We start from the raw sequence: 14545 nt of genomic DNA on the forward strand, positions 1-14545 counted from the left end.
CTCATTTGTGTCAGAAGACTTTATTATGAATTATGCATTCATCGTGCCCAGACAACTTCAGTTTCCCAAAAGTAGAGATGTAACAGTACACCAATGAAAAGTGACAAATTTATGAACACACACAAGAAAAAAAAAAAAAAAAAAGAGGCAACCTTAAATACAGCTATGATGATATCAACCATGTTACTGAAGTACAGTACGTTTTGCTTTAGAGGATGGGGCAGGAAGTCCTGATCTGAATAATAGGAAGGAACTCTTTCATTAAGGGGCTGTTTTTTTGATGGTAATCATATAAAGCTGCTTAGGCAGAACTGAAATGCTACAAAATAGAGAAAATCATGGAGAGATGGGTTAGTAGTCAAAGCTACACTATGAGCATAAGGAACCACTTGATTCCTCTTGTCAGATGTATGTGTGTATACATAGGATCATAGAACGCGTTGGGTTGGAAGGCACCTACCTTAAAGATCATCGAGTTTCAGTCCCCTGTGCCTTACCACCACCACTGTACACACAGTTTCCTTTTCCTTCTGCACTGAATTTGAGTTTACTGGAAGCAAAACAACTAGAAACAACAAAGGAAGAAAGAATGGTTTAGAATAATGGAATTTTGCATAGTACCAACTAAATAAATGCTATAAATAAATAACAGACACCTGCCTATGCTTGTAACTTTCAAAAGATGAGACACAGGTGAAAAACAACCACTTTTCTTACATAGCATTCCTAGAAAGCAATCAGTAGATAGAGGGTTTATAAGCAAACCACACTGGGCCATTGCCTTCTGCAGAAGATGGTCACTATTTTAGTGAAGGAGGAGAGTCTGGAAAGCCAAAGCTTGGCTGGAGCTGAAACAGAAAAAGAATAAATGTGAGGTGCAACAAAAAGGGCTTTTACAGAAGCAGCAGCTAAAGGAAGGTGAAGAAAAATGTGGGAAGGAAAATTTGCTGCAGAATTAGTCACTGACCTAGCGGTAAAGAGCAAGGAAAAGGCTGAGATTCTCAATGCCTCATTTGGCCTTTATTGGAAGAAAATCCTGCATTTCCCTAGCTTCTGTGGCCAGTAGCAGAGTGTAGAGGAGACTAGAAGACTGCCCATCCTGGTGGACAAGGGAAGTTCAGCATGGGAATTTCAACAGGTGTTGAAATAGGGCTGCATTATCACTGTACCCAGCAGGTATATGCTCTCTGTGTGTCACTGGAGAGACCACATTTGATATCCAGTGTCCAGTTTGGGGTCCTCCGGTACAAGAGACATAGAGCAGCCTAGAGCAAGGTCAGGAGAGGCTGCTAAGGTGGTAGGGACTAGAGCAGGTGGTGTACAAGGAGAAGCTGAGGAAGTGGGTTTGACTGCAGCGGGATCTAACTGCAGTGGTCAGCTTCCCCAGGACAATCACAGAGAGAACAACACAAGGCTTCTCTTCAGGGTGCACACCAAGAGGACAAGAGACAAAAATCAGAAGTTGCACCTGAAGAAATTCCAACTGTGCATAGGAAAAAAATTCAAAGTGAAAGTGGTCATGTGCTGGAACAGGTTCCCAGAGAGATTGTGGACTTCCTGTCCATGGACATACTAAAAACTGGACTGGACAAGGCCTTGGTCAAAGCTCTGAGCGACCTTGTCTAGCTTTGAAGACAGCTAGAGGTAGAATAAGTGACCTGCAGAGGATCTCTCCCAACTTTTTTTTTGGCTACGATGCTAAATATACTTCCTGGAAGAATCCCTGTGGTTTGGGGGAGCAATATTTGTGACTCAATAAGTGTCATGTCTCAGGGGTTACTGATACTATGCCCCAAAGCTTCCGTAAGGATGCTGTGTTGGCAAAGATAAGGGCATTAGAGCTATTGTTGCAACTTAATTAAATATTAGGTAATCACACTCTGTCTTCTGTCCACCAAAGTCATGTGCATTAGACTGATGATGACCTCTGCACTCTCCTAGGCAATCACAACACAACATGGTAACAAAAATATCAGAACGTGCTGAAGAGTCCATGTAGTATGGAATATCTTGTTTAAGACAATCTGTCGTGGTCAATACAACTTCTCATATAAATACGATACATGACATGTATTTTCCTGTGTCTTTCTGGATGCCCAGGATGCCATGTATTGGGGCAAGTCGAATTTATCTTTATGGGCAGATAAAGCATGGATCTGCAAGAGGTCTGAAGCTAGGCTTGTACTTACTGTGCAACTTCTCCAAGCATGTACAGCAAGACAATATCACATATGCTGTGACTCTTATGTGTCAGGCTTGCTTTGCATGCATGATTTATCTGTCTGGGACTATCCTAGATATCAGCCTGCAAAATCTGTCTGTGTGTACTGTGTTATATCAGTCACGTTGAGATACACTAGAAAGTTATTTGTAGCCTGGATTTGGAAAGATGGTAGGTCACCGAGAGATGTTTCCACACTTGCAACGGGCAGAATAGCAGCATCCTTGCACTTTTTTTTTTTTTTCTCTTGACACCTTGATAGGCGTAAATGTTAATTCTAACACTTACTGAATCACATTCTGACTCTGTGTGCAGTAGAAGCTCATTTCGTTCTGTGGGGTTTTCCAGGCCCATTGTTTAGAGTGTCTCCTGTAGTCTGTGTAGTCCTTAATATTAGTGTGTAGAGTTCATGTCCAGAACTCAGATGGGTTGCTGGTGTTTATGTGCAAGACTAGATTTATCATTCTATTGTTGCAGTTAGTTTGCTTTTCCTACTTGCGGGTTGCTCCCCTGCCTTTTACTTTGTGCTTGCTCTCAAAGCAATTGTTATTTCAGGCTTGGTAATTGTGTCTGCCAACTCTTACATAGCTCCTAGAGCTTAACCCTGAGTGGGGTAACACTGTGCTTTCTGTTGCCTAGCCACTGAATTATGCCCCGCCTCTCCCAGAGTGACATGTATGGTAGTCCTTTCTCTCCCCTTTTTCTGTTTTCTCTAGAGGGTTATATTGCAATGAGCTCTTGCACCTGGAACTAAAAATTCAAGACCAGGCATGTTGGCTGTAGTATCGCATATCCACTCTGAAATGGGCAGAGAGGGGAAGTTATTACGTAATCACCAGCAGATTATATCTTAATGTTAAGATTCAGAATAGCTCCTTGGAGCCCAGGGATTATTTAGTAATCTTTTTTTTTTTTCCTTCTTAATCAGGAATATATGTTTTTCCAAACTCCATGTTTAAAAAAGTATGCGAACCACCAGACCCTCCTTACATGTTTTGGAAAAGAGATTAAAGGTTATAGTCACAATGTCTTTGCACTACTATTTAGGTGCTTGCTCCTTATTTTAAGGTGAAATCACTAGTTTTTGCTGCAACTGTGTCTTTGCTTAAAGTACAACTTCTTCCACAAACTTCTCCATCCTTGTTGTCGCATATTACTTACATTAGAAATAAAAAGCCATGAAGTTACAGAAAAAATGCATTCACATGGCTCCATACATTTATATGGTAAAAAATCTTCACCACTTCACTGAATTTGTAATAGTTTTACAATGCATCAGCTCTGACACTACTAGTCATACTTAAGACCTTGTAATGTTTCAAATAACTGCTATTTTTTTTTTATTTATTTTGTTTTTATTTTTGTCTCTGACAAAAATATTTGGGCTTTACACGTAGGTAATGAAACAACCTGGTTTCTCAAATAGGAAAGGTAATGTTCCCCAAATTTTCTAACTTACTTGGCTGTTTCTTGTTTGTTTGTTTTTCAAGAGGATACAGTCTGTGGAATATAGGTGGACATATTTTTTTACTGACATTTGTTTGAGGTGACTAATATGAGTTATTTGAATCTTTGCCTCGTAAATAATATAGTCATTCCAAATACATGCAAATTAAACCTTTATGCTTTTGTGGCTTCTCTCTTAAAGAAGAGTGCCAAGAGAGTTTTTGAAGCATGGCATGATAGGAGGGCTTTGCTAACATTCATTTGGCATTATCAGTTTGACTAATAGGGAGGACACTCTATATATTGCCATTTCTATTTTTATCTGTCACTGCATGTTAATACAAGATAGTCAGTTAGGCCTATAAAATTTCTGAATTCATTCTCAGTTCTCTATAAATACCAATGTCTTTTATTTAAGCACCTCCTATTTAATAGCACTTCTTCTGAATGCCACATCTGAGAGTGGAGCATGTCCTGCTGGATCCACACAACGCTGAGAGGCATGGTTGGGAGTAGTTCCAGCTGGAAGGGGGAAAGGGAAGATTTTCAAAATTGGGACCAAAGGCATGGTCCCAAAGGCATATTTCAGTGCCTACATAGACATGCTTCCATGTGTAGTACTATTTGCCATGTTGTCACAGTTGGAACCTAGTGTTATGAATTATAACAAACCTATCATCTGAAAGATGTCCCCCTGTACTCAGCTCTGGCGAGGCCGTACCTCAAGCACGGTGTTCAGCTTTGGGCCCCTCTCTACAAGAAGGACATCGAGGCCCTGAAGCATGTCCAGAGAAGGGCTATGAAGCTGGTGAGGGATCTGGAGAACAAGTCTTACGAGGAGTGGCTGAGGGAGCTGGGCTTGTTCAGCCTGGAGAAGAGGAGGCTCAGGGGTGACCTTATCGCACCCTACAGGTACCTTAAAGGAGGCTGTAGCAAGGTGGGAGTTGGTCTATTCTCCAATGTGCCTGGTGACAGGACGAGGGGGAATGGGCTAAAGTTGTGCTAGGGGTGGTTTAGGTTGGATATTAGGAAGAACTTCTTTACCAAAAGGGTTGTTAGGCATTGGAATGGGCTGCCCGGGGAAGTGGTTGAGTCACTGTCCCTGGAGGTCTTTAAAAGACGTTTAGATGTTGAACTTAGTGATATGGTTTAGTGGAGCACTGGTCAGTGTTAGGTCAGAGGTTGGACTCGGTGATCTTGGAGGTCTCTTCCAACCTAGAAGATTTTGTAAGACTTAACTATTGCTGTATTGCACACTGTAGCCACTTGAAACTTCACAGTACATTCTGAAATGAGCTCTGACTTTCTATCCTGAAAACAAAGGCTCCTGTCCCTGAAGCTAACAGAATCCCCATGTGCTGTTAGAAGTGTGGTGCCAAAGCCATGTAGTGCCAATGACACAGCTGAACAGGATGGCTTCCATTTTGCCAGGAGCATTGACAGAAATACTAAGTAGGTAGTTTGAGAAATCCATTTTGCTGTTACTGTTGTAATAGCATTATTAGCAGGAAAATTTTGACAGAACTTTTTTAAAAAACAAACAAGCAACCACAATAACAAAAACATACATTTTGATATTCATCTCATCTGACTCTCTATATCTGTCAGTTAAGCAACTAGCCCAAGCTATGTTTCTAGGTATCCTCTGGAGAAATGGAGTCACTTACAGAGGTGATTCATCCCAGATACTTATTTTAGGATGGGATGAATCACCTTCTGGTGCCTCTCTCCATTGACATTAGGGGGAGCCTAGTCCAGCTATATTAGACTACATCACTGTCTTGGTGAGTAAAGTTAAAAGAGGTATATTCTGGCATAACTTCAATCACTTTAATGGTAGATTTGAATTTGCAAAGAGTGTCATCATGGGTCAAAGATGCCAATATGACACTGACAGTCACAGTAAGGTATGACAGTTGAGCACCTACTCCCATATTACTGGGAGGCCAACCTGTGGCTCATGAACTGCATGCAGTTCACAAGCTGTTCAGAGCTGATTTCTGTGTTGGAGCCATACTGACACATCACTTCTCGGTGATCTGTCATTGTCTATCTCATTTCTCTTTCCATTGGTAGAAATAAGAACAGTGGCAGGTATCAGGTATCCCGGGTTGGAAGGGACCTCAAAGATCATCTAGTTCAAACCCCCTGCCATAGGCAGGGACACCACCCACTAGATCAGGTTGCTCAGGGCCTCACCTAACCTGGCCTCATTTAACCTGAACACCTCCGGGGATAGAGCATCTACAACCTCTGTGGGCAACCTGTTCCAGTGCCTCACCATCCTCTGAGTGAAAAATTTCCTCCTAACTTCTAATCTAAATCTCCATCCTTTTAGTTTAAAACCATTCCTCCTCATCCTGTCGATATCTGATTGAGCAAAGAGTTGCTCTTCACCTTTTTATAAGTCCCCTTCAAGTTCTGAAAGGTTGCAATGAGGTCTCCCTGGAGCCTTATCTTCTGTAGGCTGAACACCCCCAGCTCTCACAGCCTTTCTTCATAGAAGAGGAGCTCCAGCCCTCTGATTATCTTCATGGCTCTCCTGTGGACATTCTCTAACAGCCCCACATCCTTCTTGTGCTGAGGGGCCCCAGACCTGGATACAGCACTCCAGGTGGGGCCTCTCAAGGGCAGAGCAGAGGAGGACAGTCACCTCCCTCTCCCACTGGTCACTTCTCTTTTAATGCAGCACAGGATGCAGTTGGCCTTCTGGGCTAAGCTTTCTTAACAAAACATGCCCATTTGTTCCCTAAAACAATTCTCTTTTTTCATATTTGTTTTTAAATTTAATAAGGTCATTTACCCCACAAGAGATACTTAAAAAGCCTTCTTCAGCAATATTTTAGTGGCGTTATTTCAATATTGAGAAAAGACTTAGGGAAATCTACTTCATTGTTATAAATGCCTGACCATACAGATACCTTAAAATGTCTGGTATCAACACATTATGACTTTGTAGAAATCTTGTGGGATACTTATTGCTAAAACATCTTAATCTGTCTTTTCATACAGAACTAATATATTACTCTACTGCTTACTTTTATCATTGATTAAATACTAATCTTTTAATATTATTAATAAAAATTAATATTGTTAACAAAAATGTATGGCAGCTATTACATGAAATATAGTCCATGCTATTTTACATATTCTCTAAGGTTTGTCATAGGAATTACAATTTTATCCATGCCTCCCAACATCTAATGTCTTTTATCATTTTACCTATGTAACAAATGTATCTATAAACGTGAATTTAAATTATAAATACTTTAATGTATGAAACAAAACTTGGATACTTTGAATACGGTAAGTTGAGGCAGATTCAGATTGTCGGCAGTACTGCTTTCATGACTTCACTTTTGAAGCAAGTCCTTTTGAATAATATTGCGTAGGTGTCTATTGTACCACCAGGCAATTCCCAAACATAATTAAAATATTTTTTTTATTGAAGCCTTCTAGCAGGTTCAACCTGCACAATTTTATATTGGGCCTTTGTAATTGTTAGAGAACAGTACTGCTCCAGGTTTCAAAAGAGAGCGTTTTCAGGGGCCAGGCACAGTAAAACCTCTGAAGTGGGGGAAGTTTTGCTGCTTCTGTAAACATAATCAAAATAAGATGTAGAAATCATCTCTCCTGTGTTATTTGACCTATGCTGATCTGTGCTTTTCTTTACTTAATCAGTAGACTTGTATCAGTCTTTTCATTTCTTAGGATATTTTCATCAAGAGCTGTCAAATTCAACAATCACTTTTATTTGTCATTATATTCTATTTGTACAGATCAGGCTGCAAATTTTTCTTTCAGTTGTTTTAGAGGTTTTCAAAGGCAGGGAAGAGAATCGTATTGTTCTTAGTGACACTGACATGGAAATAAATAACACTGAAACTTGGAAGAGTGTTAATTAGAAATTATTATAACCTGACTGACCTGGCTTGGCATTATGGTATCTCGCCAAACTGGCTTTTTATTCTTACGCGTGTCTGGTTTGTTTTTGTGGTGAGAAGCTAATGATTTCATGGAATCATTTGGCTTAATCCTGCTTTTCTTACAGTATGGAAGTCTTATGTGAGGAAGACTAAGTAAAATCAGAGCGAAGTTCACTGGGTGTGGCCTATGGTGGTTAACCCAAATGATACTTTGCATAGGTTTCTATTTGAGTAAGTTTATATATATATGGTATATTGGACCTGTTGTTTGTTTACTTAAATGAGATTTACATTAGTTTCACTCTGAATTCTAGTGTAAGACTGGCTAGCACCTGTGTAATTCTTCTGGCTTCATTGCAGTTGTGTTGTTTTTTTATTTCTTAGTGGAATTAAGCCACCGGAGAGTCCACTGAAATAAGTGACCATTTTCTTGAATGATGTAATGAAGCAATAACCCAATAACCCAACCTACCGCAACTTTTAATCACATTGCTATCCTTATAACTCTGCTGGGAAGAAGAAGGATGGCTGTGCCTACCTGGACTGGAATCTGACCTAAAGAGGTCCCTCAGCCAAAAAAGAGACAGATCTTTACATCCATAAGTCTGACACAGACATCAGAAGGCTATTTCTTAGAGTCTTTGAAGTGAGGTGGGTTGAACATTCGGCATACTCCTCACTCCAGTTCCTGCAGACACTGAACTGTTGGCTAGGCAGTGGAAGCAGCCAGTCTCCTAGAGTCTCCTGGGGCAGTGGGAGCAGCAGATCCCTGGCACTTGCTGCCTTCCGAGCTGCTGGCCATGCTCATTAGTCGGGTGGAGTGCCCTGATGACACACCTGTACAGCATCTTGTTTTGGATTTAGTTTGGTAGGAGTGCTGCGCTGAGGCGTGCTGTCATATCCTACATTTAACTGTAGGTTTAAATGAGTAATTGGTCAGGTAGCTAAACCAAATTTATTCAGAATATGTAGCACAAGTGACGCAAATACCAAAGAGGTGCCGCGGGACCCCGCTTTGTGGCCAGTGCTGTGTTCAGTAATTGTCAGTGTGGTTTGACATGTGGCTGTAAACAGCACAGGAGCATTCCCAGTATGATGTATCATACCGTGCTTTTTGTATCTAGTTTTTCACAGTTCTTTTGTTATTTTCAGGAAGAATTCCTGGAGGGTTTTTGTTTTGTTTTGTTTTGTTTATTTTTTCAATTCTCCTTGTAAGGTATGTAGTAATAACCACAAATCGACATTTCATCCCATTACCTACAGTATGTAAACACAGTGGGTGTAATATCTGTGTGCCAGTAATCCCTATAGGACAAGGCAAGATGAACCCTATTTTCACAGATATTCAGTACAACATTGGCATCAGTCTTTCAGACTATGGGATAGGAAGCTATTACCAAGGAGGGATGGGAAGGGGGAAAAGGAGAAATAGTGTCACATTAGTGTGAATTGATGGGGCAGAAAGAATAATTTTGAGTCAGAGAAGCTTTTGGTAACTGACTGTGTAGAAGTAATACAATAGCACGGGGAGAAGAAGTCTGTGGGTAAATCATGAGGAGTCAGTCCAAAATTTTGAAATACATTGTTGATCCTTGCTGGCAGCTTTAACTTCAGCTGAAATAAAAGAGCCTCTTAATTCAAAAAAAGAAAAAAAAAAAAAAAAAAGGGAGGGAGAGGAGGGGAAAAAAAAAACCAATTAATCCATAACACTTTCCTCCTCCAACTCAAGTGACTGATAGTAAGGGAGCAGCTTTCAGAAAAGGACCCTGGACTGAGTCCTGTTTGGGTACAGTGGAAGATTTCCAGCTGTATTTTAAAACACAATTCACCTCTTGTGTCTGAACTGTTAATGTGCAGTGGGGTCACTCACAACTTACACTATTGCTAGGACATTAATGGTCTAAATAACTGCACCTGCTATGTTAATGAAAGTGTGCATAATAGCTCCAGTAATTTAGAAAATTAGGTATTGTGTTGGGGTGGGGAGGAGGACAAGGAGGAGGAGACAAGGGTATAAGGGGCTAGAACTTGGTCAAAAGAAATACAGATTTCAGATTACTTGCTCTTTTATTGCTGCAAAGTTATCAGTGCTGCTAGTACAAAGCTTTAAGTATTTTAATGGCTGCATTCAACTGTGCACTTGAACATGTTAAAGAGTAGGAGGGCTTTTTTTGAGTAAGGAGAAAGGGAATTGGGATTATGATAAGTTTAAAAAAAAAAATCTGCCTTTATTTTTGCTGTGACGTTTGTTTAAGTCTGACCACTGGCAGAATATACACCATCACCCTGGATCATAAAATCACAGGATAACAGGACTGGAAGAGACTTTGAGCAATCTATTCCTTGCACCAGTCTGAGGGCAAGTATTTCAATACGATTCCTGATAGATGGTTGCCCAACCTGTTTTTTAAATCCTTCACAAATTCCTCCAGCAATCTATTCAAGTCATTAACTATGCCTACTGTTAAAAAGCCATTTCTAATATCTAATCTAAACCTCCCACCTGCAGTTTACACCTATTACTTCTCATTGTGCCATGCTGGGCACGAACAGCTTAATTTTCTTCCTTTCTGCATCCATCTTTTTTGTATTAGATAATGCTTACATTCTTTTAAGTGAATATAGTGTAGGCCTTTTTGTGTACATTTAGGCTCAGAGGAAAATAGGTTAAAGGAAAAAAGTAAGAAAAAATATGTTTCTAGCTGAGAGTCTTTTTAGCCAATTAGGGAGCAAGTGTCTGAGATGGAGCATTATGTAGCTACCAGTTGGAAATGCTGGGCAGGGCACAGAGATTTGCTTAAGGCAATCTAGGGCCCCAAACACATTGCATATGAGAGAGGCTGATGCCTGCCATGTGTTACACATCTGTTATGACAGAGCTTGTTTGGCATTTCTGTCTCACCTGCCCATGTCTCAGCCTGTATCTTGAAAGTGTCACCTGAACTGAGGCCAGCTGCTTCTGTTGAGCCTGATTTTTAGGGATTAAGTTATTTCTCTGCTTCCTTTTTTAGTTCTCTCACTTCTTGAAATAAGAGATGGGTAAGAAAAAGTAGGAAATGAGAAATCTTGGAATGTTGCAGCAGCTACAAGTTGCCCAGATGGTGGAGACAGAAACTGAAGGGTCAGAATTAGTCCCAGGCTCCTTCATTCAGCCCTCAACTGTTGAACTCCAGCATATGCCAGGAAATGCCTTCCTCCTTCCTTCTTCACATCTTGTATGTCCTGGCAAAGATCCCCAAAACTCTGTTGTCCAGAGTGATCCCCACCATGAGTCCCTGACTGATCTCATCACGCACTCCAAGCTGCTGTTCCTCAGCACACATACTGCAGGTACTTCCCAGGCATCCTGCAGACGCTGCAGTGTCCCTGGGCAATTAGGAGCACTGGCCTGCTTGTCCTGACACACTTTGGCTATCCTGTGTGCCTGCTCCCAAGCGTCCATAGCCATGTTAGCCCTTCTTGGTGGTGTTTCTTGAGAGCGAGTGTCTGGAGTCTGCACTGAAGCTTAGTGGTTAGACGGATTAAAATTTAAAGTATGTTAGTCTGTATGATGGCAAATAATTTACTTTAAATGTTGCACATGGTGCTTTGTACGCTGTGGATGCAGGGAGCAGCTCTCCAGTACTCCAGATACAAGGTCTGCAAGTGGGTGGGTGAAACCAGTACATCTCCTCATCCAGCAGGATCCTTGGTGGGGATAACACTGGCTGGGCCCTTTGGAGCTGACAACTGTACGAAGACATGAAGGAGTTCATACAATTTGAAGTTGCAGTCTGTAACCTTGAATAGGCACTGATTATACTGGGGTCACATTTTCTTTTCTGTGACCACAAACTTACTTGTAAATTCAAAAATATGAGCTCAGCTAGTTGCATGATTCTAAGAGCTGGGATGTGAACCATAAGGCCGGATTGTTATATATACTGCCAAAATGGTTAGATTTTCTTTGAGTGAGTGGGTTTCTTAAAAAATGGAGAGGAAAGAAGTGATTCCTCTATCACAGAATTTTTGAAGTGGAAACCACTCCTCCAGCCAATGAAGTCTAGAATTGTCTCATTCCACTCCAGTAGAGAAAATACTTCTCAAATATGCAGTATGATAGGATCTTACAGCTAGACTAAATTTAAAGGACATATTTCCATTTCGCTGACGTTACTGGAAGAACACTGTTTATATTAATGCTAACTGATTTTTATTTTTATTAAGGAAATTGTCTTCTAGTATTGGGATGGGTCTAGCTATGAATATTACGGGTGCAGGAACGGGTATTACCTCTGACAATATGACTGTGTTTTGAAAGAAACCTGCAGAAAACCTCTAAGTGCAGTTTCCTGTTGATAACTGTGACACCCAGTGGTCATTGGAAGAACGATAGAAATATGGTACAGAATGACTGCAGTGAACCTAAGGGCTGCACAAGATACTGAGGTTTGCACAATGAATGTGTGCTACTAAGAGTACTACTCTTTTCTTCGATAATGTGTACGTATAGTAAAAATAAACTGTTTTAGGAGTCATAAATTTTTCGTCCATTTAGTTTTGTTTTAGGAGTCATAAATTTTTCATCCATTTAGTTTATGCTTTACTATATTTAACATATATATATATTTGTATTTACTCATACAAAGCGTTTTTATATCTTGTGATGCTGAGTTTACAGCTCAGATGTATGGCAACTTTAAATAATTACTTTATCACTGCAAAGTACGCAGTGGCTTTTAATGCTTATTGGCAAGTGCAGAACCCTGCAGGATAATAGGACCTTCTTTCCCCTCCTTTGTTTGCCATTGACTCATTATGTGACTTAGAGCAAATTGCTTGTGTGAATGGTTGATAAGTACTTTAGTCAGCATGTTCATAAAGGTGTGAGGTGTAATTAATATTAGTCTGGCAGTCATTCACTTCCAACTATTTGTGCCATTTATTCTGTGCTGAATACATCACATATATACTACAAACCATAATGTTAATTTATGTGCTGTGTTTTATTGCAGAGCACTGGATACAGATTTAGTCCCATATATGCAGCAAATGAGAGATTCAATTCTATTTTGTTTATGGGTCACTGAACTTAAAACATTTATTCTTGGTCATGTTTTAAATAAAAAAAAATACCATCAAAATTCATAACATCTAATTGCAGTGGACCCAGCATCACATGCTCATTATATATATTGTTCCATCTGTTGTTTGGGAATGTCTCATGGAACTAAAGAAGCTTCTCCTTGCAGGCAGAAAGAGTTACACAGCAAGAGGATCAACATCAAAAGGTACCCAGTTAAAAAACTGGAGATTAGACAAGGCTGCAAAGTCAGTTATTGCCTAGGGCCCTCTTCTTGGCTGTGTTAGCTATGTATATAGTGTGTGCCTCAGGAGTGCTTTTCAGCTCCCTGAGTGTGTGCTTTTTCTACACCCAGAATAGGGGTGAAATCTGAATTCCACCAGTTATTCGTCTCTACTTGGTTTCCATGCAGGGAAACCACAGCTAATATTACATTTTTCACACCATTTTTTTAGTCATTGATGGCCATAAATATTTCACATTTAATGGAAGCATATGACAGAAAATATTTAATTGTAACCAAAATGCTTAAATACCGAACTCAAGGTAAGAATACTTTAAAACAACTGGAATATTGGAATATTTAAAATATTGGAGCTAAATCAGTTTAAAAGGAAAAACACTTTTTTTTTTTTTTTTTTTTTTTGCATGTCATTATTTGGATTCCTGTAAACCCCAGTTGCTCTGTTTTCAGATCCTGTTGTCCTAATCTTTACAAGGACACAAAGAAAAGTTAGTCCTTACTCCCAAAAGCTTACAGTCTAAAGATACCATAAGCAACAACAGATGGAAATGGCTAGGAGAGCACCCCAAGAAAATTAAATACTACTTCTAAAAATGCATTGTTTACTACACTGACTAAGATTCTCTCATGGTGTTCTGAACTGAACTACAAAGAAAAAGCAGAGTGGTTGTCTTCCACCTTCTGATAAGAATAAAGGAACATGACATAATGTTCAAACAAGAATGTATACTGATGCTTACTGATGTACGATGTATGTCTGCAGTTGGTGCAATTCTGGTTTAGTCTTCAGAAGCAGATGGTGAATGGATCTTTTGCTCTTGAGATAAATCCTGAAACAGGGATGTTTGCTACCAAAATTTGTTTTTGCTTTGTGTTCCTTCACTGTTTAATCTATATTTAAATGACTTGAATGCTGGGTCTGGGTTATCAATAATGCCTGCTCTTATTTCTTTCATATTACAGGTAGCTTGGTTCAACCTCACTTGCGGTTTTTGTGTTTGTTATCATTGCTTTTTCACCTTAAAAAGCTTGACTTTAGTCCTCACAGAATGGACAAATCATGTTAGAAAACAGTTTGTCTTTTACTTTATTTACAGAATTTTTTGCTAACCAGCATAAACAAAGTCTCAGGCATTTTGCCATCCTATTCTAGGCAGGATTTTAATGATTGCAGTAAGGTCAAGATCTTTTGTTTATATTGTGAAGTGTTTGTTTGTTTCTTTCTTTTCTTTTTTTTTTTTTTTCCTTTTTTTTTTTTTTAACATCTGCATGGTTTTATATTCTTTATTTCAAAAGTGTTTTCTTGTCTTATGAATAAGAAACTACAATTGACATTGTGCAAATTTGCATTTTCGGATTAAAGAAGATATAGGTATGTGCTATCTGGAAGAGTCATATTCCAATACTTGACTCATAGGAAAAAGAATATGCTGAAAGAATAATGAAGTCTGACATGTGTGTAGGTATTTACCTTAGTGTATGTGTTGGGAAGAGCATGTTTGGCATGAGTGTTGTTGTATTTTATTCCTTCCTTCATACCAGGCCTGGCATGCTCAGGAAGAGAATCTCTGGTTAATTTTTATTACTGACTACGATGTAGCAGGCCAGTGGTTGATGAAGGCTCTCTGATGTTTCACTGAAACAAA

This window comes from Aythya marila, assembly GCF_965140915.1.
Source record: "Aythya marila genome assembly, chromosome: 3".
In the NCBI taxonomy this organism is placed as follows: Eukaryota; Metazoa; Chordata; class Aves; order Anseriformes; family Anatidae; genus Aythya; species Aythya marila.